Source organism: Oncorhynchus gorbuscha, linkage group LG09, assembly GCF_021184085.1.
Source record: "Oncorhynchus gorbuscha isolate QuinsamMale2020 ecotype Even-year linkage group LG09, OgorEven_v1.0, whole genome shotgun sequence".
Lineage (NCBI taxonomy): Eukaryota > Metazoa > Chordata > Actinopteri > Salmoniformes > Salmonidae > Oncorhynchus > Oncorhynchus gorbuscha.
Window position 1 is genome coordinate 19533890 of NC_060181.1, and position 15860 is coordinate 19549749.

The 15860-nt window shown below is 41.4% G+C and overlaps 1 protein-coding gene across 1 annotated transcript in view; it reads left to right on the forward strand.

The window, feature by feature from the left end:
• The first annotated feature begins 3039 nt into the window (after positions 1-3039).
• LOC124042723 (calcitonin gene-related peptide type 1 receptor-like) overlaps positions 3040-15860 on the forward strand; it is a 105678-nt gene continuing 92857 nt past the window's right edge. The window contains exon 1 of the mRNA XM_046360823.1: positions 3040-3251. The gene's annotated coding sequence lies outside the window, so the exon portion shown is untranslated. The remainder of the gene's footprint in view (positions 3252-15860) is intronic.

The following is a 15860-nucleotide window of genomic DNA, read 5'->3' on the forward strand; positions in this document are numbered from 1 at the left end:
GATCTGGAGACCCATGACAAATCTTTTCAGTCTCCTGAGGGGGAAAAGGCTTTGTCATGCCCTCTTCACGACTTTCTTGTTGTGCTTGGACCATGATAGTTTGATGGTGATGTGGACACCAAGGAACTTGAAACTCTCGACCCGCTCCACTGCAGTCCGTCGATGTGAATGGGGGCTGTGGTTCACAATCATCTCTTTTGTCTTGCTCACATTGAGGGAGATGTTGTTGTCCTGGCACCACACTGCCAGGTCTCTGACCTCCTCCCTATAGGCTGTCTCATCGTTGTTGGTGATCAGGCCTACCACTGTTGTGTTGTCAGCAAACTTAATGATGGTGTTGGAGTCATGCTTGGCCACGCAGTCGTGGGTGAACAGACAGTACTGGAGGGGACTAAGCACACACCCCTGAGGGGCCCCATGTTGAGAATCATCGTGCAGATGTGTTGTTGCCTACCCTTACCACCTGGGGGCAGCCTGTCAGGAAGTGCAGGATCCAGTTGCAGAGGAGGGTGTTTAGTCCCAGGGTGCTTAGCTTAGTGATGAGCTTTGTGGGCACTATGGTGTTGAATGAACAGCATTCCCACATAGGATTTCCTTTTGTCCAGGTGGGAAAGGGCAGTGTGGAGTGCGATTGAGATTGCGTCATCTGTGGACCTGTTGGAGCGGTATGCAAATTGAATTGGGTCTAGGGTTTCCTGGACGATGGTCTTGATGTGAGCTTTTCAAAGCACTTCATGGCTACTGACATGAGTGCTACGTGGTCTGCTTAAAACATGTAGGTATTACAGACTCGGTCAGGGAGAGTTTGAAAATGTCAGTGAAGACACTTGCTAATTGGTCCACGAATACCCTTGTGAATGTTGACCTGTTTAAAGGTCTTGTTCACATTGGCTACGGAGAGCGTTATCACACAGTCATCCGGAACAGCTGGTGCTCTCATGCGTGACTCAGTGTTGCTTGTCTCGAAGCGAGCATAAAAGACATTTAGCCCATCTAGCAGGCTCGCGTCACTGGGCAGCTCGCGGCTGTGTTTCCCTTTGTAGTCCATAATAGTTTGCAAGCCCTGCTACATCCGATGAGCTTCTGACCCAGTGTAGTAGGACTCAATCTTAGTCCTGTATTGATGCTTTGCCTGTTTGATGGTTCGTCTGAGGGAATAGCAAGATGTCTTATAAGTGTTAGTGTCCCGCATTCCAGATGTGGCTGGAAGAGAGTGGTGGTGGACAACGGTGGAGGGCATCTTCAATGAGTTGTGGGGACATGTAGGAGCTTATCCTCATATAATGACAGTAGGTATTTACATTATTTACATTATGTAGGTCTACTACTAATTGGAAAGATAGGATGTGGAGGTTGCAAGCATAGGGGTAGATAATGTCTACAGTATTTAACTCTATGGTTGCAATTCATTACAAGTCATTACTTGGCACTGATTCTCCTCATAGGTAATACCAATAAAAAAAAGGTAGTACCTAAAAGTCATGTTATTGCATGAGTTGCATCCGATTCTCCACCGTTCTCCCCAAAGTGTCCACTTGCACCCTTCTTGCATGGATTTAGCAATGCCAGGGTTTTTTCTGAATCAAAATGGGGAATAGGTGATGGGCGTGGCTGGGGCTTGGCGAACGGTACATTCCCTGACCTACATTTTTTTAGGCCCTGCATATGCATGTAGCAAAAAGACGGAAACTGCAAAGTTTATTTTCAAAGTTGGAAGAAGAAAAAACATATATGGAAAGATTGCTTACCCGCCCCGTTTTCCCCAGTGAATTAAATGTCTATCTTCTCAGCATTGTTTTCCCCTGCTGTTTGAGACTTAGAGATAACAAGACCATCATGCATTTCAGTCTAATAATATGTCATAAATATGCAGCTTCACGCCCCCATTACCTCCATTACCCCCTCTCTGTATGTGTGTGTGTGTGTGTGTGCGTGCGCGTGCGCGTGTGCGTGTGCGTGTGCGTGTGTGTGTGTGTGTGTGTGTGTGTGTGTGTGTGTGTGTGTGTGTGTGTGTGTGTGTGTGTGTGTGTGTGTGTGTGTGTGTGTGTGTGTGTGTGTGTGTGTGTGTAGAATACAGACAGATAAATGCTAAAGCTGTAATGACATTGACGTCAGTCAAACACCTGGAAGTGCACTTATGAGGTGGGTATAGAAAATAAAAAAAGAACAGAGAAAAACAAAATGTTCTTCTGATTTAGCGAATGATGAGGAGGTGGAAGAGCAGGAGGAGGAAGAATAAAAAGGTGGTGACAATGGTGATGATGTTGATAAAGATTACCAGGACAATGACAGTTCTGATGATGATGGGGAAGGTGATGTTGGTTTCTGCTGCCCCTCCTTTTTGCCATTGTCTTTTAAGGATTCTATGCTGCTTGTGCCTGGTTTTCAGTGGACCTGGTTTTCAGTGGAACCCGACTCAATCTCCACCCCACACATAAGACACTTTTTTGTAAAAGGAAAAAAAAACATTTCAATTTTAATATATGAAATCACAAACTCCTCACCTTACAAACGAAAAGAGAATTATATAATTAAAAAAATATGAGTTAGTAGTTCATGTTCAACATTTTCTTAATGAATCAATATCCATTGAGGAGAAAAATGATAACGACAGCAATAATCAACCGGTGGGAGTCTTAATTTCAATTGGGTTGCATGTACATTACCTCACCCGGGACAGTCACCCAGCACCATCGCATATTGTAACCTGAGCGTTGAATGTTCTTTTTAAGAGTCCATCACTTGTGCCAAAAGCACCAGTCAGAAGAAAGCACACGCTGAGATGCTCGCGCCTCGCCACTGTGAGTCTTTAACAAAGTGCTGAAACCCACCAGGCAGTCACAATCCTAGGAGGAACTCCGCGAAACGGGAGGCAGTTAGATGCACTTGGATTACCGGTTGGTGAAGTGTCACAGCGTTATCCGCGAACAGACTGGCGCGTTATCACCGCAGAAATGTAAACCACGCGTCGGTCATAAAACATAGCTTTCATAGCTGCAATGAAATCAACAATGGCAATTGTCGCACTTGATTGATTTTATTATTATTTGATTTTCGAGTGGATATTCCTTTTCCGGTTGAAAAAAAATATTGTAAATGTACATTTGGTTGAGTTAAATAGAATCACGGACGATGGAAGTCAGTCTCAGAATAAGCTTTGTCTACATAGGCTGCACCACCGGGCTCTTCTGAAATACATCACTATTGGACCCTTTACAGAATTGTAATCTTTCAACCCATTTTTTAGCAAGGTAAGAGCTTTCAATTATGTTGTTGCGTTTATTTTTATTTTATTCCTATTTGGATTCATTCACTTCTTTTAACGTGACTGTCACAATCTTCAAATTAAAATTAGGTTAAAAAAATGTACTAGAATAGCCTGCCAATCAACAGTCATTGATCATTGTTAAATTTAGCGATTTTACATAAATAAATTGCGCCTTCATATTCCGTTGCACAGCTTGTGCTGAGCAGATGGCAGTGAACTTTGCTTTCCACCTACTCTGTTCATAATACTGGCTGATATGGAAGGAATGAGACCAAGGGAATCCAATGTTATAAACACCAAAGAGGCACAATGGTAAATATTTTATGAATTTATCTGTGACCATAAAAGGGCATATGTGTAGGTCTACTGGTTGGTTTCTGATTGATGAGCTCCCTACACTCATCAGTCATTAGTCAATGGGATGGCATATTTCGTTGACCATATCAAGCAATCGGTCTCACACAATTTAACATGGTTTATAGGAATGTGACATGTATTTAATATCATAACAAATCAAATCACAAAATGAAATGCTGTATTGACTTTTAAAATGTTTCCTACCTTAAAAGCCCACACCCATCCCTCCCAAATAGACTAATGTTGTTGACACATATTCTAGATTTCTGTTTCAGCATGTGGAATATGTTGATTGAAGACATTCTCGCAAAGCTTATGTAGAAAACATTACTTAGCCTACAATTTTCCCTTCCCATACCATACTGTATATCCACTTTCCCTCTCAGTCATTTGGGCAGATTTCTAAGTATAATCAGGAGCATATTTCATTTTACATGTGAATCAAAGTAGCCAGTTGAGTATTAAACATTGTGTCTAAAGTAGCACGGGAGTGTAAAGGAGATGAGATTGGGACTGGGGAGACTGTGGCTGTTGTCAATGTACCGAAAGTCTAACGTAGTCAGCCACCAGGCTAAATTAGAATCAGTGTGGTATTATCCAAGCACCACAACGTGTCCACTCAAATGATTTAATAGTGAGACGAGAACTGCCATGACACAACCTGGAACCATTTCCCTTATACATTGTTTTAGCATGTTGATGAAGAAGATCATTAGCAATCAATGATGTCATTCCGTAGGCTACTTATATCAAATCCATTCTCGTAGAGAATCAGTCCCAAATGGCACCCTATTCCCTACAAAGCGCACTAACATTGACCAGAGAAGGGGCAGAAAGTACCCAGGCGGCTATTGTGGCTAAATCCGGATGTGATGCCTTGTTGAATAGATTAGTTCTGTTAATGTAATCATGTTTAAGGAAATGTATTACCCTCTGCCAGTATGTCGGTCTGTCTGAACAGGCATTGATTTGAGATGGGATGATGGGCTGAAGGGGCGATGTGCACATATATGACAGGATACTGTCAGAAACAGACACAAGCACACAATTGGAGCTCAGTTGCATACGTCTGGTTGTTCTATCTGTGAGATTGGGGAGTGATACATCAGCTGTCTGATCAGTGATGAGTGGAGTGGCAAATATGCCAGACTAACAGGAAAGCAGAGAACCAGGAGGGAGATCAAATTAAAATGAAAGTTAAACCTCGGTGCTCTCATGCCCTGAAATGGCACACACACACAGAGAGCGTGAGATTGAGAGAGGGATACCAGTACATTCTCACGCACTCATGCGCGCGCGCACGCACACACGCACGCACGCACGCACGCACGCACGCACGCACGCACGCACGCACGCACGCACGCACGCACACACACACACACACACACACACACACACACACACACACACACACACACACACACACACACACACACACACACACACCCTACCCTTCCACCACCCCACCCACTCCCCTCCTCCACACACACAGACAAAGACACAGGACACAAAGACATACACTACCGTTCAAAAGTTTGGGGTCGCTTAGAAATATCCTTGTTTTTGAAAGAAAAACGTTTTTTTTTTGTCCATTAAATAACATCAAATTGATCAGAAATACAGTGTAAACATTGTTAATGTTGTAAAGGACTATTGTAGCTGGAAACGGCAGATTTTTTATGGAATATCTACATAGGCGTACAGAGACCCATTATCAGCAACCATCACTCCTGTGTTCCAATGTCACATTGTGTTAGCTTATCCAAGTTAATCATTTTAAAAGGCTAATTGATCATTAGAAAACCCTTTTGCAATTATGTTAGGACAGCTGAAAACTGTTGTCCTGATTAAAGAAGCAATAAAACTGGCCTTTAGACTAGTTGAGTGTCTGGAGCATCAGTATTTGTGGGTTCGGTTACAGGCTCAACATGTCCAGAAACAAATAACTTTCTTCTGAAACTCGTCAGTCTATTCTTGTTCTGAGAAATGAAGGCTATTCCATGCGAGAAATTGCCAAGAAACTGAAACTCTCGTACAACACGGTGTACTATTCTCTTCACAGAACAGCGCAAACTGGCTCTAACGAGAATAGAAAGAGTAGTGGGAGGCCCCGGTGCACAACTGAGCAAGAGGACATTTTGAGCCTGTAATCGAACCCACAAATGCTGATGCTCCAGACACTCAACAAGTCTAAAGAAGGCCAGTTTTATTGCTTCTTTAATAAGCACAACAGTTTTCAGCTGTGCTAACATAATTGCAAAATGTGTTTTTAATGATCAATTAGCCTTTTAAAATTCTAAACTTGGATTAGCTAACACAACGTGCCATTGGAACACATGACTGATGGTTGCTGATAATGGAACTCTGTACGCCTATGTAGATATTCCATTTAAAAAATGGCAGTTTCCAGCTATAACAGTCATTTACAACATTAACAATGTCTACACTGTATTTCTGATCAATTTTATGTTATTTTAATGGACAAAATATAGGACATTTCTAAGTGACCCCAAACTTTTGAACAGTAGTGTATGTAACCAAGAGCTCTGTCAACGGAGGTCAGCAGTGTATACAGACTGAGCTTGTTGTTCCTATGTATTAAACTAATGTTTCATTTTTTATTCATTGGTTGGTTCATGTACGTCACTCTGCCTCAGGCTGCGGTTCTGTTGTCTACAACGCTCCACTAGGGTAATTTGACAGAGCAACGATACTGGTCATAATTGTTTTCAGTAGAAAATATAAATACTGTCCATTTAAAGGTACGGTCTGGGATCCGGGAATCTGTTCAATAGTAAATGTCCTTCTTCCATGTTGTTGTCTTTCCAATCCCAGACTGTAGCTTTAAATGAAATGGGATTGAAATGTGTTAGTTGCTGTGGGGACATGTTGTCCTTCGGCCTTTTGTGTAGTGTAGGTTGTGTGTAAGACGACGTGTGTGCAACCTTATCTTGTAGTCATTTTCTATTTGTCTTCCTCTTTTATTGACCTTGTCAAATTTCACAGCATCAAATATTACTACGGGTTAAGCCAAGACATTAGCCAACCAGGATGACGTGGGGATGTTTTCCCATTATAAAATACACATTAGTGCATGAAGCCAGTGTGAGAGAATACAGCTCCCTTTCGGATACTTGTTCTCGCGGATGTGTGGATGCAGCTGCTCCCACAAACATTGATTAAATCCCCGTAATGTAGTAAATACATTTACAGAGCTAGCGATGATATGATGTGGTAATTACATTACATGTGTAAGTGTTTCAATATGTGTTCTGTGATTTTCAGATTACTGCATATCACTCATGTTCTTGGAGCAACATGATCAGCTGGCTGTCTGCGACCTACCCATGAAATGACACCGTAGTGAAATATTTTCTTAACATTTCCTTATTCATTAATCTGCTCCAACACAAAGAGGAGCTGTTCTCTCTGGGTCTATTTTTGGATCGTCCCGGTGCGCCAGTTCTCCACACACTAAGCGGTGAACAATTTCCAGTGATTGCCTGCGCTGTGTCTACCTAACATTCACTCCAGGGAGAAGTTTCCCCTCGGTACAAATCTAGGATCAGCTTCCCCTTATTCATTCCTAACATGAACCATTAGTGGGGGAAATGCAAAACGGACCCAAGATCAGCATTTAGGGATAACTCCCCCGTACTCTCCAGAACTACAGTGTCTATAATATACTGAACACTAGTGATGGGGGAAAAATCGCTACAGTGACATATCGAGATATTATTTTTTGACAATATAGCATATCGTATTGTTTTTGACAATATCGCAAAAAGGGTAGTTGGCTGTACCTGCACCAAAACGTTTCCTTCATAGATTGTTCTCCATCTTCTTTTTAAATAGGGTGCCAATTAGTTTTCAGCACTTTTATTTCCAGCACTGATCAAAAATGGTTTTCTCATGGCTCTCTCTTGTCCCTCTGTAGCAGACATATGATGAGCAATATGTTTTCGAACATCGAATCGGAATAAAATCACAGTATCGAATCACAATACATATAAACTCAGCAAGAAAGGAAACGTCCCTTCATAAGGACTCTGTCTTTCAAGTATAATGCGTAAAAATCGAAATAACTTCACCGATCTTCATTGTAAAGGGTTTAAACACTGTTTCCGATGCTTGTTCAACGAACCATAAACAATTAATGAACATGCAACTGTGGAACAGTCGTTGAGACACTAACAGCTCACAGACTGTAGGCAATTAAAGTCACAGTTCTGAAAAGTTAGGACACTGAAGAGGCCTTTCTACTGACTCTGAAAAACACCAAAAGAAAGATACCCAGGTTCCCTGCTCATCTGCGTGAATGTGCCTTAGGCATGCTGCAAGGAGACATGAGGACTGCAGATGTGGCCAGGGCAATAAATTGCAATGTCCGTACTGTGAGATGACTAAGACAACGTTACAGGGAGACAGGACGGACAGCTGATAGTCCTCACAGTGGCAGATCACGTGTAACTACACCTGCACAGGATTGGTACGTCCGAACATCACACCTGCGGGACAGGTACAGGATGGCAACAAAAACTGTCTGAGTTAAACCAGGAAAGCACAATCCCTCCATCACTGCTCAGACTGTCTGCAATAGGCTGAGAGAGTCTGGACTGAGGGCTTGTAGGCCTGTTGTTAGGCAGGTCCTCACCAGACAAACCCACCGTCGCTGGACCAGACTGGACTGGCAAAAAATGCTCTTCACTGGCGAGTCGCGGTTTTGTCTCACCAGGGGTGATGGTCGGATTCACATTTATCTTTGAAGGAATGAGTTTTACACCGAGGCCTGTACTCTGGAGCGGGATCGATTTGGAGGTGGAGGGTCCGTCATGGTCTGGGGCAGTGTGTCACAGCATCATCGGACTGAGCTTATTGTCATTGCAGGCAATCTCAACACTGTGCCTTACAGGGAAGACATCCTCCTCCCTCATGTGGTACCCTTCCTGCAGGCTCATCCTGACATTACCCTCCAGCATGACAATGCCACCAGCCATTACTGCTTGTTCTGTGCGTGATTTCGTGCAAGACAGGAATGTCAGTGTTCTGCCATGGACAGGGAAGAGGTCGGATCTCAATCCCATTGAGCACGTCTGGGACCTGTTGGATCGGAGGTGAGGGCTAGGGCCATTCCCCCCAGAAATGTCTGGGAACTTGCAGGTGCCTTGGTGGAAGAGTGGGGTAGCATCTCACCGAAATTGAACAGGCAAATCTGGTGCAGTCCATGAGGAGGAGATACACTAAAGTACTTAATGCTGCTGTTGGCCACACCAGATACAGATTTCTACTTTTGATTTTGACCCCTCCTTTGTTCAGGGACACATTATTCAATTTCTGTTAGTCACATGTCTGTGGAACTTGATCAGTTTATGTCTCAGTTGTTGCATCTTGTTATGTTCATACAAATATTTACACATGTTAAGTTTGCTGAAAATAAACACAGTTGACAGTGAGAGGATGTTTCTTTTTTTGCTGAGTTTAGAATTGTGAGAATCGCAATACATATCGTATCGGTACCCAAGTATTGTGATAATATCAGCCCTACTGAACACCCCGTCTGCATCAGTAGGTGGAGCTGATGTACACGATAGTTGTGTGCCCATCCAATCTACCTCATCCCCATACTGTATTTATTTCTTTATCCTGCTCCTTTGCACCCCAGTATCTCAACTTGCACATTCCTCTTCTGCACATCTACCATTCCAGTGTTTAAATGCTATATTGTAATTACTTAGCCACCATGGCCTATTTATTGCCTTACCTCCCTTATCCTACCTCATTTGCACATGCTGTATATAGACTTTTCTACTGTATTATTGACTGTATGTTTGTTTATAGCATGTGTAACTCTGTGTTGTTGTATGTGTCGAACTGCTTTGCTTTATCTTGGCCAGGTCACAGTTGCAAATGAGAACTTGTTCTCAACTAGCCTACCTGGTTAAATAAAGGTGAAATTAAAAATACTAAAATAGCAGAGGGCTGCGATTACACTTGATCGTATCCAGAGTTTATCAGAATAGAGACATAGGGTATGATTCAGATGTAATTTTTCTCCAAATGAGGGAGTTCTATGCATTGTGGTTATTTTACTTCGAGTGATTTTTCTATTTGTGAAAGGTGTAAAATTCATTCAAGTAAAGAAATGTCAGATATATGTTTATCATGAAAACATGATGGACAGACTCAGAACCCAGCCTAGCTGTTCTTTCTCATAGGGACAAATACTTTTTATTTAACGAAGCAAGTCATTTAAGAACAAATTCTTACTTGTAATGACAGCCTACCCTGGCCAAACCCAGACAACGCTGGGCCGATTGTGTACTGCCATATGGGACTCCCAATCATGGCGGGATGTGATTTAGCCTGGATTCAAACCAGGGACTGTAATGATGCTCCTTGCACTGAGATGCGGTGCCTTAGACCACTGCGCCATTCAGAAGCCCAAATATACTCCAACTCTAAATGGCTTATTTTCAGTGAGCACTAAGATGAAATTCAGCCATATTCTTGTGGTTAAAGGTAGATTTAGTTGAGTATGTTCATTTGGGTCTTTGTGGAAACACAATTGTTTGTGCCAGAGAATTTCATCACCTTCATGAACATACCTGCACATATTTGTTATCAGTGAGGCACTCTCTCTCTCTCTCTCTCTCTCTCTCTCTCTCTCTCTCTCTCTCTCTCTCTCTCTCTCTCTCTCTCTCTCTCTCTCTCTCTCTCTCTCTCTCTCTCTCTCTCTCTCTCTCTCTCTCTCTCTCTCTCAGGGAGAGTTGTCTCCCCTGACATGAGAAAGAAGAGAGGACATTTTCTGAAGATGGGTAGGGACTCCTCTGGCCTGATGTTAGGGGGAAGCTTGTTCCAAAATTGGGGTTCCAGGACAGAGAAGAGCATTGACTGGGCTGAGCGGGAGCTAACCTCTTCTATGGATGGGAGGGCCAAGAGACCATAGGTGGCAGATCAGAGTGCTCAGGTTGGGGTATAGGGTTTGAGCTTAGCCTGAAGGTAGGGAGGGGCAGTTCCCCTTGCTGCTCTGTAGACAAGCACCATGGTCTTGAAGTGGAAGCCAGTCAGTGTGCCGAGGAGCATGGTTACATGGGAGAACTTTGGAAGGTTTAACACCAATCATGATCTGGCATTCTGGATAAGTTACGAGGGTTTGATGGCTCAAGTGCGGAGCCCAGCCAACTGAGAGTTGCAGGAGTTCAGACACATTTTACCCATTGGGCAAGAACTGGTTGAATCAACGTTGTTTCCATGTCATTTCAACAAAATGTTATGTGATGACGTTGAATCAATGTAGAAAACTGTGAGGATGTCGACCATAGATATATTTTGATTAATGAGCAGATGTTCTATGTACATATATGTACACCTATGTGCTGTACAGGCTATCATGAGGTTGGGAGGAAAAGGGCACAACGGATCTGTCAGCCGGTGATAAAACTGAGGAAAACACTGACACAGTCAGATTTGAAAGATTAGTTCTCATTCCAGCCATAAGAACAAGACTTTGCCAAACTAAAAGTCTTCCCCAGTCTTACACAAGTCTATCAGAGAGACTGGAATAACTGTCTGGTTGCAATTTATAATTCATTTCTCTCAACAATTCATTAACAATTGTGAGCCATTTATAATTCTGACTGATTATGCTTCCCCTTTCCAAGTCTCTCTGTCTGGATAATCCCTCAATGGGAATTGATTTTCCTACTCCTAATTGATTGCGTTTTACCTGGCCACCTATACGTAACTGCCATATTGGCACATTTTGGAACACAAGGAACAATCATCCCCAGATGGGTTTTTTCTATTCTATTGATTATGAACCCTAGGGCCTGTCCTGGTGACTTAAAGGGAAGTTTGCATCCCAAACAGCACCCTATTCCCTATATAGTGCACTACGTCTGACTAGGACTGATAGGGCTCTGGTCAAAAGTAGTGCACTGTGTAGGGAATAGGGTGCCATTTGAGATGCAGAGGAACGGATCAATATTCTTTGTTAAACCTTCTTAATCTCCTGTCTGTGTGGGGGCTATTTCTTCTGGATAGGTTTTTGAGAACGAAACAAAAGTGGATGCTGAAGACAATTTAGAGTTTTTAGAAACATTTTGTCAAATGTACAAAAATATTCTTAAAACGGGTTGTATACTTTAACAATTGTAATCTAATTTAGGCTACTGCTATGTGAACACCAATTGGTAGCAATGGAAATTATGCACCAATGTTGTGGTATAAAATCTCTATATACTCTCCACACTTGATAAATGTATTGGTTTTGAATTGGTTAAAAACAATTGATTAAAAGCTATTGTTCTCTACATTGCAGCTCTAACATGCATCAACTCAGCCTAAGATAACAACCAACAATAAAATGATCGGTTGAGCATTATTAACCATAGTCATTGGCGAACAGGCCCTCGGCTGCCGTTAAACAAGCTTGTCAGAGCAGTATAGCGGCCCGGCTTGAGTTCTCTGTCCCAGAATCAGAGCATGCTCCCCAGTTACCTATTTAACGAGAGACCGGGGGCTTGTCATGAAATAACTAGCGTCCTCTCTGTACACTGGCACTGTTCTCTCTCTCTCTTTCTCTTTTGCCATCACACGCCAAACTCTTGTGATGCTATTTCTGAGACTCTCTTTTCCCAGCTCTGGTGCTTGTTTTAGTTCTGTGTGTCTGTGATCACCGGACCGTGCTCCTAGCTCCTCTGTTCTCCTCTGCTTATCCACACCCCACTACATCCAAATGCAGCCCAGTTAGTCCAACACCCAAAAGACTATACTGGAAAGCTCAGTGTAGAAAGGAATCATAATGCTTCTCGGCTAATCTCCAGCCACAAATGTTTATTTCATCACTTTTCCCATTTCTAACAGCCGCAAGTATAAGGCTACTTCCTCAATGATACCATAGGGAAATTTTTCATTCAGGACAAAGGGTGAATTTGGTTTTTATTTTTACATGAATATGAATCTCGCCTACTCTGCATATCAGCAAGGTTTTTTAAAATCTTTTGATACATTTATTCAGCATTTGACAAAATGTTGGTACGTTTAATTCACATGACAAATTGTTCTCTTTAAAACTCCAGTAATGCTATCTCATTTGGTACCAAACTGTATTAATGAAAACTCCTATTGAAAATGAAAAGTTCTCCAGAAACTTTTTCAAAATGTCTGCCATGTTCAGAGAGATAGAACCTTTGATTACAATGAGGTCGTTTTCTCATGATGTTGATATTTAATGATATCTGCTGCCTCTGCCTGTCTTTGACATTCACTGTCAGGTTGAGATGATGAGTGATAGAGGAGAAAAGGAGAAACTGTTAGAAAAGCACATCACTCCGTCTTCGAGATGGAAAGGGAGGGAGGGTAAGAGGGGATTCTTGGGAAAGGTCTTCTCTCCTGGTAGTAATTGAAAGCACACACTAAAAGAATGTGAGCAAGTTTTTCTTGAAAAAGGAGGATATCAAAGCTCATGAGTTATGATCCACAGATGCATTATCATATATAGAACGGCTTATACTGAGTCAACATACATGTCTGCATACAGGGTTCTGGGTTCAATCTACTGGATTCTTTTCTTCATTTATCTTCTATGAATTCTTCTAAAGATCTTGACATGTTTTATGTTCATTTTAATTGGTTGTACTAAACACTACTTCAATCAAAGATGGTGAAGTAATTGGAGAGAATTTGGAATTCGCTGTTTTCAATTTGCCATAATAGATGGAATGGTCCTAGTTATTTGCCATAATAGATGGAATGGTCCTAGTTATTTGCCATAATAGATGGAATGGTCCTAGTTATTTGCCATAATAGATGGAATGGTCCTAGTTATTTTCCATAATAGATGGATTGGTCCTAGTTATTTGCCATAATAGATGGATTGGTCCTAGTTATTTTCCATAATAGATGGATTGGTCCTAGTTATTTGCCATAATAGATGGAATGGTCCTAGTTATTTGCCATAATAGATGGAATGGTCCTAGTTATTTGCCATAATAGATGGAATGGTCCTAGTTATTTGCCATAATAGATGGAATGGTCCTAGTTATTTGCCATAATAGATGGATTGGTCCTAGTTATTTGCCATAATAGATGGATTGGTCCTAGTTATTTGCCATAATAGATGGAATGGTCCTAGTTATTTGCCATAATAGATGGAATGGTCCTAGTTATTTGCCATAATAGATGGAATGGTCCTAGTTATTTGCCATAATAGATGGATTGGTCCTCGTTATTTGCCATAATAGATGGATTGGTCCTAGTTATTTGCCATAATAGATGGAATGGTCCTAGTTATTTGCCATAATAGATGGAATGGTCCTAGTTATTTGCCATAATAGATGGATTGGTCCTAGTTATTTGCCATAATAGATGGAATGGTCCTAGTTATTTGCCATAATAGATGGAATGGTCCTAGTTATTTTCCATAATAGATGGAATGGTCCTAGTTATTTGCCATAATAGATGGATTGGTCCTAGTTATTTGCCATAATAGATGGAATGGTCCTAGTTATTTGTATTTTTTTATCTGTTGTAATATGCTGTACTTTATCAAAGTGAGTAAAATAATTTGAAACAATTAGGAATATAATGTTTTTGATTTGCCAATATAGAATGAATGACCATTGTTATTTTTCATGGATTTTTAAAACAAATTGTTGTATCCATTCTAAATCATACTAGCTAACTCAAAAGTAATACAAAACACGTTCCCTCACACTAACTATGAAACTCCAGGTAGGACCTCCTCCCAAATGTCTGCAAAAATAAATTATAGCAGTTCATGAAATGTTATTATCAGCCTATCAAACTCTCAAAAATACACCAACGTGTCTGTGATCATTAAAGACGTACAAAACTTGGCTCAAGTCTAGAATGACATCATTTCACTTCTGGCATGCTCACCCTAATGCCAAGTATTTTCATGTGGTTATCAACATTTTCCTGGACCATCCAAGGTATATTTTAGTGCCAATGGAAGAATGTGAGGAGAAAAGTTGATTTATGATGTCTTAAAAAGATAAGCTCTACTTTTGCCACACTTGCAGCGTTGTTTTATTGCAAGAAATACAATGTGATAAAGAAAAATACACTGGCCTGCTGGTGAACACCAAACCGCTTCTGGCTGAGATGGATTTATTGCCTTCTCTTCTAATCCATGCAACACAACCGATGGCCATTCTTCATCATTCGTTTTCTACAATCAAATGTCCCCCGAGACTTTCCAACACTGCTAAATAGCCCTGATGTATTTGCATCTACAGTGTCATCAGAAACAAAAATGCATCAAGACTGAATTGTTTCTACTTCTCCACAGAAAAGGAAAGATCTTAGTTGGATCTGTGCAGTGTATCTCACCTAGGCAGACCTTGGAAATTAGCTTCGAAGATCCACTGCAGATTGCTTTACTGCCCATAAAAAGACATAGGCCAGACCCCATCTAGTGATTAGTTAATAGTTGTGTAATTTAGACCTTACTTACTTAGCTGTCCAGAGGGAGGGAGAGAAACAGAGAGAGAAACAGGGAAACAGAGAGAGAGAGATGGACAGAAAGAGCGAGAGAAAAACAGAGAAACAGTGTAAAGTGAATGGCACGTGTTTTCCTCACTGACAGACAAACACATTTAAAGAAAATGCCTAAGCCAGGCGCAGATAAGAGAAGAGCTCCTGATGAGATAAACATATCTGAACCCACTGACCATTTACATACTGTAGATTAACCAAACAGAAAAACAGAAAATGCATCCCTTCAATGGCCATTTGTAAATTGCTCATCCGAGACCAGAAATAGGTGAAGGCAGAATAGTGGGTAGACAGAAGTTACGTTACGTGGTTATCTTCACAGTAGAGCTAGGCATGCAGTATATCTATAAATATACATGTCAATGATCAAAGTGGCATTAATTACCTTTCAGGTACAGTCCCAGTGCTCATAACTTAATTACAATTTCATTCTAATTTGCTAAGTATGAATTATTATAGTTCTTTAATTGTCAAAGGCACTGTAAAAGTGTTATGCATGTTATGCACATATGCTGGATTTCAGATGTGCCACCTGTCAGTCACCAGAGCCAGATGAGATCACAACAGGAACCGCCTCACTAAAAGGGTTGTTTTGGACACAGGGAATGGGTGTATTGTATGGGTGTCTATGTCTGTGCCTGTGTCTGTGTCTCTCTCTCTACCCCCTTCTCATGTGTAATTTATTTTAGGGTTGTTTTGGACACAGGGAATGGGT